This window comes from Typopeltis vanoorti, chromosome 9 (genome assembly GCF_054136105.1).
Source record: "Typopeltis vanoorti isolate ZY-2024b chromosome 9, IOZ_Tvanoo_1.0, whole genome shotgun sequence".
Classification (NCBI taxonomy): domain Eukaryota; kingdom Metazoa; phylum Arthropoda; class Arachnida; order Uropygi; family Thelyphonidae; genus Typopeltis; species Typopeltis vanoorti.
Genome location: NC_143557.1, coordinates 102,629,391 through 102,651,633, shown reverse-complemented (window position 1 = coordinate 102,651,633; position 22,243 = coordinate 102,629,391).

The window sequence follows — 22,243 nt, the reverse complement described above, 5'->3', positions numbered from 1 at the left end:
ATTTGTATCCTGGATGCATGAGTTTTGTGAGCGTCATCTTTTTTTTGGTTGGAGTGCTGCAATATCGGTTCGAGTATGGAATTCTGGGTGATGTTTAGTCTATCGAATCCTGGGAATTGCCATGTGTGACGCAGCTCTCTATGACGTCATGTTGTGTCTTTGGTTAGAGTATGGAATTCTGGATAATGGTTAGAGTATGGAATTCTGGATAATGGTTAGAGATTGGAATTTCAGGATGTGCTCTGGTGATGCCAGTTGTCAATGATGACATGTGGGCTTTGAGTTAGAGTGTGGAATTCTGGGTGAAGATAATTGGTCACATGGGTGAGTCTTTGAATAGAGTATGGAATTATGGGAGAGAATATTTTTTTATAGGTGGCAGTAAAAGTTTTCAAATAATTTAAATATGTGGTATTTCATCCTTAATTTAGACTAGGTCTCTTTCGACTATAGGTGAGTTATCCTTTTTTTCATCCGGAATCTCGGGTTTCTCGTACCCCAGAACAGGCAAACCGGCCCCAAGAATACACATGGATTATAACCATGAATACGTCCGAGCCATATGTCAGTACCGAGCCCGGATAAAATTGGGGGATTGGGGAAAGCAATGTATCTGGAATATTTTCTGGGAAATACCTACAAAGTCACCTACGACTGAAAGGGAAAATCAGAATTTAGACTACAGGAAATTTTATTTTAGTGTGTCAAGAGATGTCACAACAAGTTTCTTGTTTCACGTCTTCTTGGCAATAGGTAACAGTACACATTCTAAATTAATTAATTACTGTTTATCAGTGTGGCACAATTATAAAAGGATGTCTTATTTTGTTCGTGACTTAAAGCACAAGTGTAAGCTTAAATTCAGTGTCATCAAAGGCAGGAATGGGTCGTTAATAACAGAAGAGTTGGAAATCAAAAACAGATAGAACGAATACTGCGAGGAACTGTACAGCAGACTGGATAAATAAAATGTGGAAATCTCCTACCAGGAAAATTTTGATTTGATTAGCAGATGAAATCCCAGCAGAGTTAATTAAGGCCACATGGGTCGGAGTAATATTAATATTACTCTGTAGTAATATTAATGCATACATTTTTATTTTTTTTAAACCAACACACATACTTTTGAGAATTGATATACGCAATGAAAGATAGAAGCAAATATTCTTTGGTTTTGTTTCCAGTAACATGTGTAATTATACAGATTTATATCTTCACTCGTCAGATAACCAAAATTGTTAAATTCAAGAATAGGTCTGCTTAATAATTTTATCGTTTTTGTATGTCTTTTGCGAACAGTATTTGATATGCACATGTCGATTGTATTATCCAGTCTCTTAGTTTGTCCCGGTTCCTGAGTTAGTCGATCTCTGGCACGCCAAGCAGGTTTTTTCTCCCAGAAAAATGGGTTTTTCATCCCGTAAACTAAAGAAAATCAACTGTAGAACCCACACTATTTCAGGCATTAAATATATTGTGTCAAGATTAGGGACCATGAGATTGGGTACTTGTTGAGACGTCTGTTAACTGCTTGGTGATTAACTTAGTGATAGACACGGGCCAGCCATCTGATTGCCTACCAGTTGGAATGAACTGCCCACTCAGTCTCCAAAAGTTCGATAGCTAAGACGGCCTTGTCTATTATACAGGAATAAAAAGGTGTTAGTTTAGCTGAGCTGATAATTTTACCCCTTAATACAAGTTTGTTTATTTATGTTAAAAAATAAGTTAACATTTAATTTGGAAAAAAGTAATGAACGTTTAAGATCTGTAAAATGACATCTGTACAAACACCGCTTGTGTATGTTTGGTGACAAAGGAATGCATGGAATCTTTAGCAGAATCTTTAACACAGATCAAAATATTTGTTGAGTTATGTAAAACGATTATTGGAAACATAGAAATTTCTGCCTAATTATGCACGCGGAAATATTTAGATTGAAAAGTACCAAATTGTTGTGTATATACTACAGTAAAATTAATACAGTAATGAAAAAAGAAGTGGGAGCGGGAACACTGATATCAAGTAATTAATTATTTTAGAAAAGTGCATACTGCTACCTATTGACAAGAAAACGTGAATGCAAGAATAAAAATAAAAAAACTTTAAAAATCTCTACACACTAGAGTAAAAATTCCTATAGTCCTAAATTAAAGGATGAAATACCATGCAATTAAGTTATTTGAAAACTCTTGCTATCATCTATATACAAGTATTTTCTCCCATAATACCACACTTGAGCCAAAGACTCCAACAGGTGACCAATTATGCTCACCCAGAATTCTACATTCTAACCAAAGTCCCACGTGTCGTCTTTAACAGCTGTCATCGTTGTCAGGGCATATCCCAGAATTTTAAACACTAACCATTACCCAGAATTCCATACTCGAACCAAATGTACGTCGTGATGTCATAGGGAGCTGGGATCTTCATGGCAATTCCCAGGATTCATACTCTAAACATCACCCAGAATTCCATACTCAATCCCATTATGGGGTTGACTATGGAATTCTGGGTGATGTTTAGATTCTGGTTGAACTAAATAAAAAGGGCGCTAAAACAGCTCATGCATCCTAGAAACAGATGATGACATCTTCAGCAGATGCCCGCTACAATGACGTGAAGTAACTATATCTCATTAATGACGTCACTTATCTACCTCTGATAAATGAAGTCACTTATCTCATACTGATAACAGACAGGGACGACGGTGATTTCACATCCCCCTTTTTTACCCTACCCCCATTTTCTTCATAGTGACGGGCATCTTCTGGCCTATGCTGATTTATTGATAAAGAGATGCAGACTACACGCTTTCGGGTGTTTAGGCCGCCCTGTTCCAAACGTCTTCACACAGTTTGTCGAGATATTCATGTATCTGTGCATGAATACCTTCTTGCAAGCTGATCTTCCCTAGCGCATTGATTACGTTTTGCTGTTATAACCAAGAATATGTTTTCATGCTTTGTGGTAGAGTGAGGGCGATCCCTTAGCAAACCTCTGGAACAGAATTCATTCGTGGAAAACACTGCCCAATGCCTCGATACAACTCTATGTGAGATTCCAAACTCTCTGGAAAAATCAATAATTCTGCAGCATTCTTCAAGATTTCCAATAATTCTTCTCTATTTCACATCATACAGATGACATATTTGAGACATTAGAAGACATTCAAGTTTGCAAGTTCATTCTTTCACGAGAAGAGCTTCCTTCAAACGCAGTTCGTTTAGCTCAGACTTTTGCCTTTCATCCTGTTGAGTGCTACCACGTGACCCTTATGAGCAAGATTCTATGAAAACCTGAATTCTATTCCAAGTTGTTTCCTTCTGCCTTGCTAAGTATTTAAATCCGGTATCTTCACTTTCAGTACGTTGCTTCTCTTAATATATGTTTTCTCTAGTGAATGAGACCGCTTACTGAAGCAATGTTCGTAACAGTTTGGATCAATGTTGCATTTCCGTTGTGTCTTCAAAAGTGACTTCAAATATGACAGAATCATTCTATTTTTCGAGAGATCAGTGTACGACTGGCCAAAACCGCAGCTAACTGTAAATATATTGTCCTATAATCTTCAATTATTCATATGGCTATTATGCTTTGATGTCTGTTGAACGTTTCGTGATTTATCTCACATTTTATATACGCGCACGTGCTCGAGTGTGTGTGTGTGTGTGCCCGAGCGCGCATTGCCCACAATGCGCATATTACACGGAGATTGTAACTGACTAACATTTACATTGATATTTTTATATTAATATTCATATTTATATTTTTATTTTTACAGATATATTCACGTATTCGCATGTTAACATTCATATTTACATATACTGTATTTACATTTATTTACTTTTATATCTACATATTTTACATTATACGAGTATAATCCAACCATTATGAGAAGTACATTAATTTACAATGATTGGAAGTTGATACTTTTGATAAAATTGAATAATTCTGAGTACTTCTACCCAATCGTTTACAGAAGTTATTAGGTGTTGTGTTAGGGGCATCCGAATGGAATCCAGTAGCTGACACTCATAGAGTAAGTGATCGACAAACTCTTCAAGCTGTTGATAACAAATACTACATGACGATTCCCGGATATGACATTAAATCTATTTATATAATCTCTCATTTTCCACTTCCTGTTATTAGTGTAGTTAAATCTGAAGAGATGACGTGTATTTTCAGCCAGAGTCCGTTTCTGATACTTGGCAAGAATCTTTTGTTGTTGATCACTTTTTTGGTTGTTTTCAGTTCTTCCCACAACTTAAGATCATTCTTCTGCTAGTGTCTGTATAGCTGATTTGGCTACTTTTTGGCTTCTCATTACTAACCGTTCGTTTATAGCCTCTTCTTTAGGCCGATGATCGCACTTTGTTTCCTGTTACCCCCCATTGGAAGTTGCTTCTTCAGTACGCGTCTTCACCCATTTGAACTCCTATTTCTCTAGATTCAACATCAGATTTCGTGTCTGATGTTGAATTTCTTTATTAACACTAAGTGGTGGTTCTGGTTTTTGTTTGTCGCCATAGTGGCTGTACTGTCATTTTAAGTTGAGAGGTGTTCAGTTTTAATTTCCGGAGATACGAGAGTGAATAAACTATAGCAAGTTGTTCTGGTTGTTTGTTGGAATAGATGGAGTGCAGCCTAAAAGAACATTCTTCTTAGTTGAATGTCTCTAATATACTATAATTATGTGAGCATTCGAAATTTCCTTCTGGTTTACTCCCATCAGTGTGTATATGTGTGTGCTCTTCGTCACTTTTTACACTTTCCTTCTCTTTAATATATGTTTCCTGTACTGAGTGAGACCGCTTAGTGTACTGAAGTGGAAGTTAGTGTAGTCTGTGTCAATGTTGGTATTTTCGTTATATCTTCCTGAAGTGACTTCATATATTAGACAGATCTCTTGCACCCTCAGGCAGACAAGTGGTAGACCAGAAATAAAGCAAGCTGCGAAGAACAATATTGTGCCTTATCTATTACTTATTCGTATGACTATAAGGCGTTGAACTCTGTTTAAAGCTTATTGCAGTTTTGTATATTTTATTGCATCTTTCCAAGCGGTTCAGCCCACGATATTAACGTTTATGATATATATTGCTTTTAGCGCTCGCTGAGCTAGATTCAAGTTTCACCTTGCCGACATAGCTAGAAGATTTACAATTTCCAAGTTTTTTTCTTGCAACAAATGAGATGTGTTTGTCGAAGTTAAATTTGTTGACTGTTGTTGCTTCTAGGTATTTTAACTCACTGGCTAAATTTTAACTTCCCCATTTAGGAAGACCGTTATAAGCTGTTTCGATGGTTCTAGAGATGTGGAGCACTTTAGAATTGGTACTGTTGTAAGTAACTTTCTTTTCAAGCGCCCACTGCAATTTTAAAAATTCACGTCTTCGAATCATTATTATCGCTTCATCTGCCAAAGCACTGACTTTCGTTTCATTAGTGAAAGAAAGTCTTAATCACAAGTCATACTGACCGCTCCAGAAACCTGATCCATAGCATGAACCTTCGGGCAGTCAAGTGAACCCTCATTTGACTTCTTTTGTTTCAGTTGTGATTTTGAAAGTCAGTTGCTGTGTTGGGCGTGTTTGTGTGAAATAATTTTCTGTAAGTTAGAAACCTACTGTTTTTTGGACATGTCACATCTTTTATTTAGTAATTATGGCTGGCCACCACGTAGCATCGAAGATATCTTCACATAGAGTGAGTTCAATCGTACGTAATTTTTTTTTGCTGTAGATTGTCTGGATTGAACACTTTAACCTTTATAATGGCGTCTAGACTGCTTAACTAAGGTCGGAATGAATGGTGATTGCTGATTAATAAGTCTCTTGTTTAGATTAAGTGCATTATTCGGTTTATCAGAAGTTTTTCTGGTACTCTATCAGCGAAATATATGAGAGTATTTGGTTTCTCTTTACTAATTTCGTCGGATGATTCTTTTCCTGGTTTGAGTATGGATATAACTTTAGATGATTCCTATTATAAAGGAAACCGTCATTTTAAAAGTTGATCCATTCGATGAAAACTATTGTTATAAATAGGTTATTCAAGGGACGTTCTTAGGATTATGTCGCTGATTAAGCGGACGTATAGTGCATAATATGGATGTTGCTTTATTTTTGTCTGGTGCTGATTTATATATACAGTTCCAAGGATTCCATGAGGCCCACTTGATACATTTTCCCCATGATTCTGCTTTCGCCTTCGTAATTTTTCATCCACGCGTTTTTAAAAGAAAGAAATGAATGCTACTTCCACCTTCTCTCTCTCTCCCTCTCTCTCTCTCTCTCTCTCTCTGTGTGTGTGTGTGTGTGTGTGTGTGTGTGTGTGTGTGTGTGTGTGTGTGTGTGTGTGTGTGTGTGTGTGTGTGTGTGTGTGTGTGTGTGTGTGTGTGTGTGTGTGTGTGTGTGTGTGTGTGTGTGTGTGTGTGTGTGTGTGTGTGTGTGTGTGTGTGTGCGTGCGCGCGCGCGCGTGCGTGTGTGTGTGTGTGGAAAATATGTGGAAAAACTCTGGAAAATATACCAACAAAGTTAATATACCATTAACACTAATATACACATCACAAATCACCAACATCCAATGCCTACATACCATCCATGAACAGTAACAACAACATAAATAATGAAGGCTAATCCCACTCTTTTCATAAAAGCTTCGAAGTATGTGGGATTAATCTGCCTCCTTCTACACGTAATCCTCATAATCAACGTCTGCATATTATGTACCAAAACAGTCAGTACAGTGTATAATAATAATTAAGATACTGATATAAAAAAACAATTACTATTAGTATTATTACTATTACTATTATAAACAGAGGGCGCTTTAGCAGCAAGCGGTCACAAGCACGCTATTTCGATGCTCCCATATTTTAAGTTGCAAAGTATATTATTTCTTGTGAATTAAAATTTAAAGTATATCAGTGAATTCCGTTCTTCAAGACGAACATATTGATATAAAAACTGTAAGTATCTGTTAAGTAATAAGTAAATTATAAGTATTCAATGTTCGAAGTATACGTTGGTCAACTACACGAGAAGAGAACAAAGGAAGTCGCCATATTAGAAATTACAGCAAGATCGACAAACAAGAAAAATGAAGTGCTACAAATGCCAAGAAGAGTTAACGGGGGAAGAAAACCACGTAACATGTAGGAACTGCCAGAAAAACATGCATTTTCTATGTTCAGGATTCTCTGAGGCTACTTGGCAGCGAAAATCAAACAAGAATCGTGACGAGTGGAAGTGTCCCCATTGCAGAGACAACAAAGGAATGTCGCCTTCGACCGCAGGCGGAAACCAGCAAATGCAGAAAACAATCGCAGGCTGTAAACAGCTATCAACAGCAGAGGGAAGTAAAAACAGAGAAAACAACAACGGAAACCCAGGTGAGCCAACTTTAAATACATTACTTGAAAATAGATTACAAAACCTAAAAGACTGTTTAATCGATTTTGTTGGAGAACTATTTCAGAAACATACCGCACAAATTACAAAAAAATTCAACCAATATGAGGAATTTATTAACTTTAATAATATCTCGATAGAAGGTGTATACAGACCGTTAGAGAAATTAAAAACTGCGTTAAAGAGCTAACAGAAAGACAGCATAATTTAATTAAAGAGACAAACGGAACTACTACAAGAACTAAACTCTTTAAAGCAACAGTACGAACTCTTAAACCAACAGCAGTACAAAAATGATCTCCTCATAGATGGTCTCCCAGAAATTGCTACGTAACATCTAAGAGACACCGTAATACAACTAAGCCAAAAAATTGGCTCTCCCATTGAATCAAAAGACATCCAGTCAGTGCATAGGTTACCACAAAAAAGGAAAAGAGAAAATAATTCCCGTCCTTCTCCCATCGTAATGAGACTCACCAACAGCCCAACAAAAACTACACTTATGAAAGCTAGCAGGATCAAAAAACCAGTAGTCAAGGATCTGAAAGGAGATCACTACGATACCCCAATATACTTGTCCGAATATCTAACGCCATATTATCAGAAAATATTCTACCAAGCAAGAAAGTAAAAACAGAAACAAATTACCAGTTTATATGGATAAGAGACAGCAAAATATTCCTTAGAAAGAGACAAGACGCAAAACCAATCGAAATAAAATCCGTAGAAGACCTCAACAGGCTGCCACATTGAAAGGAATATTGACAACTCGTAAAGGAGGAACAGCACACCAACCAACATGAATGCAGACCATCAAGCAGATGTAATCACCCCGGAATATGATAATTGCCACATTCTGAAATCAATAACAGAATGGAAACAAGTGATAATCCCCAAAAAAGGACTATCTATTCTCCACATCAACATCAGAAGCATTCCAAAATACTGGCTGAGCCTGCAAGCTTATCTAGAAAAATATAGACGACATAGACATTTTAATACTGACTGAAGTATATACGACAAACGAAGAGGCATCCACCTACCAAATGCCACACTTCCAACAACACAAACACTGCAGACAAACAAAACGAGGCGGTGGTATAATAATATTTACCAAACATAAACTAGAAGTAACAGAAGTAAACTATAAATTAGAATACGCAGAAAACATACATCGAAATTAAAAACATCAAACAAGAAAACTCCCCGATATTAAACGCAATATACAGACCACCCATGTTAAGCGCCACAAAATTCCTGGAAGAATTAAACATATGGCTTTCAACCACGGAAATAGGCGCCTCGGGATACTTGATAATAATAGGAGACATTAATATAAACATTAGAAACATAAATAACAGCATAGGACAATACCTAGACCTGTTATCGGCATATAACATAACCCCAACCATACAGTCGTATACACGAGAAGAGATAGTCGGAAACAAAACAAACTCATCCTGCATTGATCATATAAATATAACGGCCTCTCCAAACAGCCACACAGCAGCCGTCATAACATGAAAACTGGCAGACTTATTTCACAGCATTACAGTTACACACTGAACCAGAACCCATAAAAATCACCGAGACTACAAAACAGTATTATTGCATTCTAAACGAACCGATAGTAAAAGATGAAATCAGAAATACAGACTGGATGCAGATAGCATCTTTAGACTCTGCTGAAGCTTTATATAATAATCATAAACTTGCACTTAACAAAATATATAACAAAGCATTAACAAAAATAAAAACACGCCTCCAAACGAAACAAAATCCATGGATAACAGACAACATATTAACAGACATACAAAGAAAAGATGCCCTATGGAAATAACTTAAGTACTCGCAGAACAATATCACTTTAAAAGCTGAATACAAAAGAAAACGGAATCTCCTAACAACAGATATTAGAACAGCAAAAAGAAACTATTACAGCAACAAATTAACAACAGCTCAGAATGACATAAAGGAAAACTGGCACCTGATTAATGAAATGTACACAGATCCACTGCCTCAGAAACAATAAAACACAGCTTTGCCTGCGATCCCAAATCCCTCAAACAGTTGGCAAACAACTTTAATCAGCACTTCGTGCACACTATCCAAAAGCTACAAGAAACAACCTTTCCTCACACAAACGAACATTCTCCACTAGGTCCACGAGCAACCCAGTCGATGTGATTCCCAATAGTAACAAAAGAAGAACTATCACTGGCAATTCAACAAATTAACCCTAACAAAGGACCCGGGATAGACGGAATCAGACCAAAAGACATCAAGAAACACACAACCAACCTACTTCCAGTTATGCAAAAACTGTTAAATAAAATCGTCGAAACGGGACACATACCTGAAACACTGAAGATTGCATTAATCACACCCATACACAAACAGGGAAAAAGAAAAACTGTTAAATAAAATCTTCGAAACGGGACACATACCTGAAACACTGAAGACTGCATTAATCACACCCATACACAAACAGGGAAAACGAAACATAATAAGTAATTACAGACCCATCGCCACGTTGTCTGTAATCAACAAAATCATGGAGCGCAACGTGCATCAGAAATTCTCCACATACGTTGAAAAATTTCAAATCATACCCAAAACACAATATGGGTTTCAAAAAAATAAAGGAACAGCAACACCGCTGGAAGATTTCGCAGACCTAATAAACGCTGCATTGGATAAAAACAGAATAACATTAGTGGTATTCCTTGACATAACAAAAGCATTTGACACACTAACACACAAAAACCTTGCTAACGAAACTAACGCATATCGGAATTGGAGGTCATCTACTCCAGTGGTTTAAAGCATACATGAAAAACAGAAAGCACACCACACGTATAGGATCAGCATACAGCAAAGAGGTTCATGTAACCTGTGGAGTACCGCAAGGAGCTGTCATATCTCCCATTCTATTTAACATATACACACACGACATAACCCACCTTCCCCTAAAAAGTAAAATCTTCCAGTACGCAGACGACACGGCCATAGTATCCATTCACAACAACGCAAATATTGCTTACACAAATATGCAACACGACATCAATCAAATCACTAACTGGTTAACCGAAAACGGCATATATATATATAAACCCTGGAAAAACGAAGCTAATGGTATTCAAAAAACCCCCAAACCCTGCCCATAGAAACTAAATATCTCACTGTCCAACATTCATCCTCCTATACACAAAGCGCAGAACCTAAAATCACAACCATCACACAGGTGAAAACAACTCGCTATCTCGGACTTCGCTTCGATGCTGATCAAAGTTGGAATAGCCATACAAACTACCTACATACCGAGCTTAGGATAATAGCAAGCAAACTATACAGATTAAAAGATATACCCGCAACCCACATAAAAATACTAATCTATATAAAGCATTATTGTGAAAACATTTTAAGATATTAAATCACATCACACGAATTCTGTGCAGACTACAAACTTAACTGGTTACAATGGTTGCAAGATAAAATGTTAAAACTGATATTCTGGGAACAACCGAAACCTATGCAGGAAGCACGGACAAAATACAAAATATTTAAAGTGAAACACTTATGCCACTACAGAGTCATGTTAAAACATTACTACAGCCCAACCTATAGAGTAACCAGAACAACATATCAAATAACAAGACCACGGTCAACAAACTACATAACATATAAGTACAACAATCACAATAGCAAAGCCACCCGAAACTTCTACATACCTGACATGATAAACAAACTGCTGTTCGACAAAAGAAACCTAGGAACATACAGAGAGCTGAAACAGGCGCTATATAAATATTATAGCGAGAATGAAAATTAGAGCAATTCCTGTTTCTCTCTCCCCTCACACATGCACACACACATAAACCTATGACAAACCCCCCTCTCAAAAACCATCACTGCAATAACACAAAGAAACAAACACACCATGTCAAAATTCAACCCTATTTGAAAAAAAAAAAGAAACAAACAAAAAGTTAAACTGTGATAACAGTCGAAGTCTTCCAAGCATGTACCAACAAACAGTAAAATTAACACCTGGCTTGTGACCAGTATAGGACATAACCAAGAAACCACCACCGTCTATCATCTATTATCTTCCTCAGATAAACTCTGCTAAGCTTCCAGGAAGAAAAGTATTAACTTTCAAGTATCTGTTACTCACAATTGTAGTGTGTCATAAATATTATATATATATATATATATATATATATATATATATATATATATATATATATATATATATATATATATATATATATATATATATATATATATATATATATATATATAATTATTACAGCATCTATGCACGCAATTTATCTGAGACATAAAAAATATTATTATTATTATTATTATGATTATTATTATGTATATTCTATATTCAAAAATGCTGTATAATCTTTATTGTTAATATTAGAACATGTGTTATAAATACATAATATAGAGGCCAAAAAAAAAATATATATATATATATAATCAAATAAATATATATATATATATATAAATATATATATATATTTTTTAAAAAAATATTATTCTAATGCTATTCTTGCTTATTTATAATCAACTTTCATTAATTATCTTGGCTGCAATTATCTTACAGCTTAATAATATATTTTTGTAATTATATTATCGTAATTTTATAATACGCTTTGTGTTCATTATCAATATAATTATTTTTTAATTTATCGGACTCATCGTGAGAAGGTTATCTTGTCCAATGAAATTCGTTAGTCGGAATCAAATTTACCCTTTGGAATCGCGTCTAAAATGCGAATGAAGGTTTATAATAGTTTTTTTGAACGTGAAAGTGAGTGCAGCGGTCGCAAATAGGTGGCAGTTTCTTTTTCTTCGAAACTTCAGGTTTTTCATCTTGCAAACAGGCAAACTTGCCAGAAGAAGACGTACGAATTACAGGCAGAACACACACTCTCGTCATAGCCTTAGTTGCTTCGGTTATAATCTCAGATGACAAGATTTTACGAAATGCCAACGATGATATACGTCTCGTTAAAGAATTTTACACTATGCTAGAATTCCATTTATACGTAAGAAGAACTCTGCTTCCCCTTTTCTTGTTATCTACTATCTCTGATTTTCTAAAAATATCCGCTCTATATTCACCCAATTTTTCGTGTGAGTCTTCATAAATCACATCCCTAATTAAGTCTCTATTATATCTCCTCGTTTTCGTCAATGCTTCTTGATAGTGAATTTGCGGTGACAAACGACATTCGCGTCAAGGCATTATAACTGCACACAAGAACTTCCTTTTCTAATTAGTCCTCACTTTGCAAGCACAAGAGATACACGTCTTACCACTAGATTTTGTCTATCCTCGATATCAATTTACTTTCCAATATCACATTTCGTTTCAAATTTTCTCAATCTCAGAAGGCATTTGTTTTCTCGATTTGTGTAAAATACACTCTTTCTCTTCGCCATTTATCTTGCATCCGTTTGCCATTGTACATAATTCTATTCTGTCCAAATCGTAGTGAAGTGACACGGTCAGACTGTTCTTCCTTAACGTACATCATTACCGATGAACTCGTATCGTGTTAAATGTAAACCTCAATTTAAATGTATTAAATGCCGTATGAAGTATAAACTAGTTCTCTTAGTATTTATGCTACTCAATATGCACTCTTTTCTGAGATAAAAGAAAGGGAATGATGTGTTCTATTATAATGCGTCTTGAAAGTGCCTACATTATTAATCATCCTAGATCATTTGGCAACCGCTGGCTGTTTCTTTGATCTTTGTTTCCCTTACAGAAAATCGCTCGAATAACATGCATATTATTTAGAAATGATACTTCCCCTATTATAGTATCACGCTTCTCTAAAACCAAATTACTTGACTGTAACAGACCACTGATGACCCAAATACATTAACGGGGAAAAGGGGAGTTGAAATAAATAAATACATTTCGAGAACTAAAGTAAAAATAAAAATACGAATTTTATAGTTAAGAACGTTTGTTTCTGCGGTAGTTGGCTAGATTGTACTGAAATTACTATAAAACTCCGTATCTGTATAAACACCCTTTCAAATAAATATACATGTATGTTTTAAAAATAGTCTTATTATACAGCCTTTGGTGAGCCGCATTAAGTTTTATAAAACCGAATTATTTAACAAGCAAATAATACTCTCAGTCTATTATGCTTTATATTACTCAAATTACATAGATTTTATGTAAACTATATTCATAGTAGAAAAGCAGGTTTTTTGAGAATCAATTTTAATATGCCATCTTTCTGCCTTCTGGTCGAGAAAGAATACCAAATCTGTCCCTTTGAGGAGAGTAAATTTCTCTACATATCCACACGATTGCGTTACAGAGAAACATTATGAGAAATCCATACAAATGAACTGTACAATAATTCATAAATCTCCCTTTCATTTTGAACTAAATTACAAATTCGTTTTATTCAAAATTTTGCATCAATGAAACAAATTACTGTTCCTTATAATTTCTGTGTTTTATTCTTTATTTCAACAACTGCGCGCAAACAAGATTTTGAGAAGTTTGAATTCATTGTACAGAAAAATAGACATCTTCATACTTCACGAGAGTTATGGAAGACTTTCCAAAAAACAATGTTGCTGGTAAAGACTAACTCTCAAAGAAATCGACCAATTTTAAGGATTAAATTTAGTCATCAAAATAATATGTGATGACAATATACAGAAATGCCTTGCAGATGAAAGATATATTCACAAGCAGTTTTTGTATTTACTGGAATATAAATAGGATATTTACGAAATCTGCTGATCATTAAAAAAGCATTTCATTCATGACGCAGTGGTACATGCTGAAAGTTGCGCTGAAATACGTCACTTAATTCCACCTATGTCAGATAATTTCATTTGTAATCTCCACGAACTTGTTTTTTAAGAGCGTCCTCTTAGATTGAAGGAACTAACTCCCAAAATAATTCTTGCAAAATTGTTGAATGCGATTTAATAAAGAGCTGTCTCAGTGACGAAATTGAGTTTGACTTTCAGCAGATATTTTCAAATGCAAAGTCTATGAAAATATTTTAATACAAATTATGTATATGAGCTATTTAAAGCTTCACATTTAAAAATGTCCTCCGTGTGTGAAATATGTGAAGAGAAATTTTCAGAAAGATATTATCTGCAACAGCACTTTAAAGTTCATACTCGTGAGAGACCGTTCACTTGTGAAGTTTGGGAAAACAAATTTTCACGAAAATGTAATCATAATGAGCACTTAAAAATTCATAATGGTGAGAAACCCTTTTCTTCTGAAGTTTGTGAAAAGAAATTTTCACTCAGAGGTAACCTCAAACACCACTTGAAGGTTCATACTTGTAAGCAACCTTTCACTTGTGAAGTATGTGAAAAGAAATTTTCAAAAAGGTGCTATCTGAAACAGCACTTAAAAGTTCATACTGGTGAGAAACCCTTTTCTTGTGAAGTATGTGAGAAGAAATTTTCACTCAGAGGTAACCTCAAACAACACTTAAAGGTTCATGCTCATGAGCAACCTTTCGCTTGTGAAATATGTGAAAAGAAATTTTCAAAAAGGTGCTATCTGAAACAGCACTTAAAAGTTCATACTGGTGAGAAACCCTTTTGTTGTGAAGTATGTGAAAAGAAATTTTCACTCAGAGGTAACCTCAAACAGCACTTAAAGGTTCATACTTGTGAGCAACCTTTCACTTGTGAAGTATGTGAAAAGAAATTTGCACACAGAAATAGTCTCAAAGAGCACTTAAAGCGTCATACTCATGAGCAAACATTCAGTTGTGAAGTTTGTGAAAAGATTTTCAAAATGTAATAGTCACATGAAGCACTTAAAGGTTCATACTCATGAGAAACCTTTCACTTGTGAAATATGTGAAGAGAAATTTTTAAAAACGTGCTACCTGAAACAGCTCTTAAAAGTTCATACTGGTGAGAAACCCTTTTCTTGTAAAGTTTGTTAAAAGAAATTTTCACTCAGAGGTAATCTCAAACAGCACTTAAAGGTCCATACTCGTGAGTAACCTTTCATTTGTTAAATTTGTCTAAAGAAATTTTCACTCGGTTGTAGTCTCAAAGAGCACTTAAAGGTTCATACTCGTGAACAACCTTTCACTTGTGAAGTATGTGAAAAGAAATTTTCACATAGAGGTAGTCTCAGAACGCACTTGAAGATTCATGCCCGTGTTAATCAAAATAGCAGAGGCCTGCTGTCTTAAGAGGCACTGAAGGATTCACATTTGTGAAGTTTTTTCGCTTGTCACACTTGAAAATATCACCTGATAATTTGATAAATCTCAAAAAGAATTTTTAACGAATTAATTTTTCCATTTTCCTGGAAATGAACTCTCAGGATTCCGTTCTTGTGAAATTTAAGAAAAGAATTCAACGAATTTCACGAAACGATTTAAGAGAATCGCTTAAGAGTCACATCATTACTTTCTGTGGAAATCAGTTTTCAAATAAGAATACCTTGCAAATGCGCAATGTATTTCAATCAGCAGAATCCTGAGCATAGTGTGGCTGCAGAGAAACCCTTCACGTAATTAATTCCTTCGCACTTAAGGATTCATAATCGAAATCATATTTGTATTTGTAAAGTCTATGAAAAAATCTTTCAGATTATTGCGGAACCAGCATTTCATAGCTCATACTGACGAAAGATCTGTCTGTCAGCAAAATATTAGAAATTGATATCCACGCATTATTGTATCTGCGAAATAATCTGTAATATTCTGTGAACGTTTTTTGTTAGGATTAAAAATAAAATTTGCGAATGTTTTGCTTATTGTGGCGCTAATTATTGTATGAATATCCTAAATATTTTTGGATTTAATCAGCATAGTCTAGTGTGGTGTTTCAGAGGATGTCTGCCATTTATATATTATCAATTTTCGTAAGATATTTTATAAGAATTTAAACACTCATTGCCTTAGGCAAACTGATAAATTACCCACTATGTCATCAGGTATATACATTTTCAAAAGTTTGAAAATACTGTATTTGCCTCATAAAAACAATATCAGTAATTTCGAAATTTGTGATGCCATGAATTGTATTTAAGTAATATACTTGACGATACTACGAATAATGAAACTACTGAAATTATGTTACATAAATATACTTCTCGGTATCCCAAATTTTAGTTCCATGTTTGTGGGGAAAACTATTTTATTTTACGAATTTTATTGTTTTGCTAGCTTTTCCTTCGTCTATATTGTTCATGTTTCTCTCTATTCTGAGAGGACATTGTAGTGTAGAAATAGATCCCGTGATATCTTTCGACTCCATGGAGAATTACTAACATAACGATCATTCTCTACTTTTCAGCTGTTCCTTGAATAATCAAATCATATTTGTTCATTTGAGGTTCTTCGAGATTAGAAAGTAGTAAAAAGGATCCTGAAGGCAAGCGACGAAGCTGGTGACAGGTTCTCGTCTGTCTTCTAGGCACAACTTGACTTTGCATATTATGGAAAAGTGGACATATAATAAATATTTTTTGGATAGAGAAATTTGATAGAGAACTAGGATTTACCCCTGAAGCTCTGTAAGATGTTCTGCTTCTAGAGAGTAACGATTGAACGGATAGCTATACACTATTGCGAGTGCTTTGACAGTGAATTAGTTCATGGGAAAATGCGAGAGGTTTTGATTTATATTGGATAGTTTGGTTCACCTACAATGTATCTTGTCTCTATGGAGATAGCGGTAAGAATATTAAGTGCTCACAAGTTTTAATATGTGTAATCTCTATTATTAGTCTACTTTCAACCCTCTATTTCTGCAGGTGCTCGAATCATCACCATTCATTCACATATTCAACTTTCAGAATAAAATATTCCGATAAGCATATTTTTTATCATATCATCTGGCTTAAAGTGCTATATGATGCAATATGTTCATACTTACAAACATAATGGGTTTATCATAGAAAACATATCAGTGCATATCATATCCTATTCAATATTAACAAAACAAATCACATAAATCAAAATCAACAGTATTATTTTTTCAAAGTGCCACTGTATTACATTACTTGCAATTATTTAAGCCCGAGAATATATCACTTGCAAAACAAGCTATCTCTTACAAACGACCAATAATCTGAAAAAGGATTAAGGTCTTTCACAATAGAAGTATTTGAGGACTACTTAATCCATGGATAAATGAGGACATCCGCAACAGTTGGAAATGAAAGACACGCTTTGGAGGAAAGAGACTAACACTCACCTAAAGCATTCTATAAAACACAAGACACCAATAACCACTAACATTATAAACGCAGAGAGATTTTCAGAAATTCGCACAATTCTGTGCCAGCGTGAAACAAACACGGACTATTCTTAGGGAACTATTAAGCCGAAAACGAAAACCTGATAAGATTTTATCACCAACTACTTCGGACAAGAGAAGAACTAAAAATAACTCGCATACTCATTTAACTACTCCTTCACCGATAATATAACACATCTCAAAAAAGACAATTTTCACATTAGTCCCAATAAAAAATATTAACTAAACATGAACAGAAAACCATGTATATTCCTCCCTAATGGAAATTGGAACTGAAAGAACCCATAACACATTTTATACACTAAATCATGTACTTCTGAACCTTGTTAACATTATAGTCGACACTGATGCTCTTCCCAAACAACTAAACACCACGACAATTACAGCTTTTTACAAACTGAGAAAAAGAAATGACGTTCAGAACTACAGACCTCTAAGTTATTTGCCTGACATCTCTAGATGTTTTGAAAAAGTAGCACCATTTCCAGAAAACGAAAAGCAGAAACATGTTATTAGAGAACATTACAAATGAACTAAAAAATCTCTTGATAAAAACAAATTTGGTCGCCTCATACGCCTTGAAATAACCAAGCATTTGACACATTAGTCCATTGGCCTTTGCATTGGAAGAAATATATCCAAACAGTTCAAAAAAGAACCACAAAAAAGGAAAAGAGAAGGTTTTTCCCCATTCTCTCCCCGTCGCAATGCGACTCATTAAGAAACCTCATGAAAAGTAGCAGGATTAAAAAACCCAGTTGCCAGTAGTTTGAATTGAACTCATGTCCATACTCCAATCTACCTGTCAAAGTACATAATATCGTATTATTAGAAATATTCTAGTATACAAGGAGAGTAAAACCAGTTGTGGTAAGAGACAGCACAATATTCCTTAAAACACACAAGTTGCAAAGTCAATCAAAACCATTTGAAGATCTGAACAGGCAATCATATTAAAAGGAAAACTTACGAGATTTATTGGAACAATACCAACCCACATGAGCCCAGACCACCAAACATATAATTTCCTCGGAATATGACAGCTACCACATTAAAAACTCGATAACAAGGACTATCTATTCTCCATATCAACATTAGAAGCATTTAGAAATGCTGGATGACTCTGCAGGCTTGTATGAAGGACGGTATAGACAATATAGATATTTTAGCATTGACAGAAATGTCCACAATAACCGAAAAGGCAAACGTTTACCAAATGCAAACCTTGAACAACCCAAGCGCTCTAGAGGCCTAGATAAACTGTATGAGGGGATGGTATAATAATATTTATCAAGTATAAATTAGATGTAACAGATACAATTATAAATTCGTATATTTTAAAATGTATACATGGAAGTAAAAAATATAAAACAAGAGAATTCCTTGATTTTAAACATCATCTACAGATTTCCCAATTTAAATACCACAAAATTTCTTCATGAGTTAAACTGGTGGCTTTCTATCCCAGAAGAATTCGCTTCAGAATACCTGATAATAATAGGTGACATAATATAAATTATAAACATAAATAACAACACAGCACAATATCTAGATCTGTCATCATATAACATCACCCTATCTCTACGGTCGTAAACATAACAAGAGATAGTCGAAAACAATAATCACCTCATTCAGTATTCACTACATAAAAATATGAGCCCCCTCCAGACAGCTATATAGGTATCGTCATGATTTGTAAATTGGCAGATCATTTCCGTATGACACCGTGCTACAACTGCATACTGAACCAGAATGCTTAAAACTCACTGATACTGCACAACAGCATCGTAAAAGAAACTATTTTTCTTTTATCTTTTATCAAGTATAAATTTTATCAGTCTATTTTTCCTATTACGGAATCGGAAAAAATAGATGCCGATAGCCTTAAACTTACACTAACTAAAATATATAGCAAAAGAATTCTCTGTTGCCAATTAATGATTATATTTACCAGAACCAGAAAGAAAAGTAGAACTGTCACTTGCCATAAACTGTATTGTACACTTAAAGGAAATTCTTCTACGGAAGATTTAACTAACTAATATATTCTCTTTGTTATGAAAAACAGTTTTATTATGAAACCATAATATAAGAATTAGTTTTCTAGCTTCTGTTAAAATTGTCATATTTTTATGAAGTTAGAGTAATAAAAATCAGTGAAATCAATACTGCATAGAACATATCATCATCTGTTATAGATTGGGAACAGATATCTCAATCCGTAATACTATAAATCACGAATGGCTGATTATTTCTCATTGACTATATCTTATTTGTCTTCACTGCCTTCGATGAAAAAATTGTGTCATCATTATTAACAATATTTGAAGGAATAAATTTCTTTCCTAGGGATTTTATGAAGTATATGGCAAAATCGAAATGTATTCTTGTTTAGTTAAAAATTATGAAATATGTCAGTACCATGTGAACACCGTAACGGTTTTCTTCAATGAAGATAAATTATTACACTGTGTTGAAGCTCTAGCAAACGAAGAAATAAATGAGTACGAAATTACAGAAACTGAAGAATTAGGATTTCTTTTTTTATATATATTTTTTTCTTAAGTTTTTTTTAGGGAATCCGGAATGCTATTTGAGGGGGGTCGCATAGAACCTTTGAAGCCAATTCATATATTTAATTGTTTTGCGTTGGCTTTAAACCTGAAAATTAAACGTATATCTACCCTAAACAAATAATGGTTCATACCCACATTCGGGATTTTATATGGCAGCGTGTTTTTTAGAGATCAGATTAATTAATTACTCGACTAACCAGACCTCTGCTATATCAATGTAACCCATTGTTTCTTCCACTGGTTTTTGTTTGTTATTCTAGTTGGATTCATCCGTTTTTAAAAAGCGTTTCCAATTCATTTCCACCTTTTAAATCTCTTTTATTATGGAGTACGGTAATAACACCACTTCCCTCCATAATAAAAATCTTGTTAGTTGGCTTTTCATTTCAAACGAAATCCTCCAAACTTGAGTACGAGATTTTTCATCTGTATGTTACCTTGATTACCTTGATGGACCTGTGGTTTCAGTCAGGATTTCTCCTTGACTTCAGGTCGTAAAGAATCCAGCTATTCCTGTCTTGGGCCTTTCTTCTCCATTTTCTTCCAACTTTCTTAATCATTGGGTCTTCCCACCTTAAGGCTGGTCTTCTAGGTTTGACATCTCTCGGATACCAGTTTGTAACTCTGACTGTCCATGTGTTATCTCTCATTCTGGTGAGTTGTCCTGCCCATCTTCTTTTGCTGTTGTAGATTGTTTTTATTATATATATCTGTGAGTCCAGACTTCCTGATTTTTGTGTGTCTTACGTGGTCTATTTTGTTTATATTGCATATTCTTCTTTCTATTGCACGTTGAGTTGTTATTAAGTTTAAAGTCGTGTTCCATATTTCACTGCCATAAGTTAATGCTGGTAAGATGTGACTATTGAAAAGATGGGCTCTCATGTTTATATATCTATGTTTTGGTTGGTAATTGTTGATTTTATTTTGTTGAAGGCTATCCAAGCAGCTCTTTTTCTCCTTGCTATTTCATGTGATATAGCATTATTCATTTTTATGGACTGGCCGAGGTATATGTATTCTTCAACTTTTTCGATGGTCTGAGATTCTAAAGTGATTGTGTGATCTTTACAGTATTTGTTTTTCATCCAACTTGTTTAGTCAGGGTGTATTTCCAATCCAATTTTTTTGGCTTATGTTATTCAGCATTGATTCTAAGAGTTTGGGTGAGGGAGATATTAATACCACATCATCCGCGAATAATAGGATATTTAATATTTCACCATCAATGTTTATTCCATCTTTCATGTCAATTTTTCGAATGATGCTGTCCAGAGTAGATGTGAAGAGATTAGGTGATAAGACATCACCCTGATACTCCTCTACTTAAGTTAATTTTAATCTGATGATTGAAAAGGGTGATATTTGTTGTGCTTTCTTTGTAAATATCTTTTATGAGTTGGACGTATGCTTTTTTATGCCTTGTTCTATTAAAGCTTGGAAAACTGCGTTATGCTCAACAGTGTCAAATGCCTTTTTAAAATCTATAAAAAGAAGACAAAGTGGGATCTGGTATTCTCTGCATCTTTCTGTTAGCTGAGTAATAGTTTGAATGTGATCTATTGTTGAAAAGCCTTTTTTCAAACCAGCCTGTTCTTTGCAGCCATTTTCATTAATAAAGGTTTGTATTCGGTTTACGATGATTCTGGCGAATATTTTATGTGTGCTAATAGACAGATAGGTCTGTAGTTACTGATGTCTTCTTTATTACCTTTGTTATGCAGAATTATGGTATTTGATGTTTTCCATTCAGTAGGTACTTTCGTTAATTGTATTTATCTGGTAAACCTTTCTGCTAGAGCTTTAAAGAGTATTTGTCCACCTTTTTTAATTCATCAGATTTTATACCGTCAATTCCTGGTGATTGGTCATTTTTCATATGGTGGATAGCCATTTTTATTTCTTCAGGTAGGACAGATGGTATTTCCAGATTTTCCAAA